Here is a 1,819-nt window from a genome sequence, read left to right as displayed (position 1 = left end):
AGAATAGATCACATCTTAGTTTTTTTTGGTTAAATATTCTTAAAAAATCAGGAAGTTTATAGCTTGATCCATTGCATGGATCTGACCAGAGCCAACCATATGAGCATCGCCGGCGGCGCGGCGCCACTCAAGACTCAACGATCGTCTGTCGCTCGTTGCTAGAAAATCGCTGGCCGCGTGGGGAGCGAGGGAGAGCACGCAGTTTATTAGGGTGTTGATGGCATCCTTTGAGTCATAAGCTAAAGGTGTCTTTATATGATTGATCACTTGCCATGCGTGTAAACAGAGATGATTATCCCCAACAAACTAAAGTTGACCTTCTTTAACAGTATAGATGTGACATTTAACCGCTATGTACCAACATTTATACACCTCTTGCTAGCAAAGGCTCTAATCATTCGTTCCAAATTAAAGTCTATCCATGATATCGATCGATCCATGACAACCACCACCGCCAAATAATTCCAGACGACATTAACAAATCGAAAGAAATATTGTCCCAACTCAGAACGTCTATCCATAGAACTCCACACTAATTAACGATGCACCTCGAAGCTGATCAACCGTGTATCATAATGATTAGTGTTAGCTGATGGCTAATCGTCCATCCCCGCCACCGTCTTGGTCTTCTTGGGCGGGCTGAACCTCTTCTCCAGCCGGCGGAGCTCCGCCGGTGAGAGGCCAAACGCCCTCTCGAGGACGCCGTCCTTGATCCCGGAGCCGAAGACGGTGGCCGGGATGCGCACGATGCCGGGGTTCTCGCTGTTGAAGGTCCCGTAGACCGTGGCGGGCTCGTCGCCGACGTTCAACTGGAAGTGCACCATGGCGCGCGGGAAGACCATGACCTCCCGTTTCTCGAGCAAGCACCTTGGCGAAGAGTCGGCCGCCCGAGTCGACGAATCCGGCGTAGACGCGGCCCGCGAGGACGAGCGCCGTCTCGGTGGCGCGCGGGTGGTAGTGCGGCGGGTTCACCCCGCCGGCGGCGGAGAGGTCGGCGCGGGCGAAGGAGACGCCGAGGGTGTGCAGCGCCGGGAACTGCGCCGGCGTGACGGAGACGCCCGCGAAGCCCGTGTCGGAGGAGAAGTTGCCCGCGGCGCGAACGCCCGCGAACGCGAAGTCCGACGCCGTCAGGTTGGCGGGGCTCCGGCAGGGGTAGGACGGCAGCAGCGGGAGCTCCACGGCCCGCCCGCGCCCGCCGGTGTCAGGCACGCAGTAGTCCTGCACCGCGTCGGGGTCCGCCGTGGTCGCCGCCGGGATCAGCACTACGGCCGCCGCGAGCCGGAGGAGGAGATGCCTGCGGGGAGCCATTCTTGGTTCCTCGGTACGCTACTCGCTAGTGTTGGTCGGTGGGTCGTCGGAATGGCTCACGCACGGCTGGTCAGCACTCAGCAGGTCTCACTCACTCGTCGTCGGTGCGTCGTGGTCACGACTGCGCTGGCTCTTATCACTCATCAGCTTGCTAGAGTTGCAGCTTTGCCTAGGGAGTGATATCATCTTCGTAGTACACATTCATATAAAGACATGTTGTCTGTGATTATATAAACTATGATTTGCGGCACACTGCACAACGTGTATCTTTTAGGTTGGTTCCATAATCATGAAATTTGCAACTTGTACTATATTTTATCCACGCGTGTGCTGTGTGCAGATGTGCAGTTGTCCTTCAAATGGAGCGGAGTGACGGTTGCTGCGGTAGAAAGGAGCAGCAGGATGCTTGGAAGCTGAAGAAACAGTGGAAAATAGCAATGGCAGCTTCCAGGAAGTAGGAAACAGTCAAACAGAGCTGTACTAGTTGCATTGATGCACCTTGAGGATTAGG

General features: G+C 55.3%; 1 pseudogene; it reads right to left on the bottom strand.

Annotated features, from left to right (window-relative positions):
- Nucleotides 1–237: 237 nt before the first annotated feature.
- Nucleotides 238–1,565, bottom strand: LOC120699399 (annotated as a pseudogene).
- Between the last annotated feature and the right edge of the window lie 254 nt (nucleotides 1,566–1,819).

This window comes from Panicum virgatum, chromosome 3K, assembly GCF_016808335.1.
Source record: "Panicum virgatum strain AP13 chromosome 3K, P.virgatum_v5, whole genome shotgun sequence".
In the NCBI taxonomy this organism is placed as follows: Eukaryota; Viridiplantae; Streptophyta; class Magnoliopsida; order Poales; family Poaceae; genus Panicum; species Panicum virgatum.
Note: the sequence above shows the minus strand (reverse complement) of the source record. Positions and strands in the feature narration are given on the sequence as shown.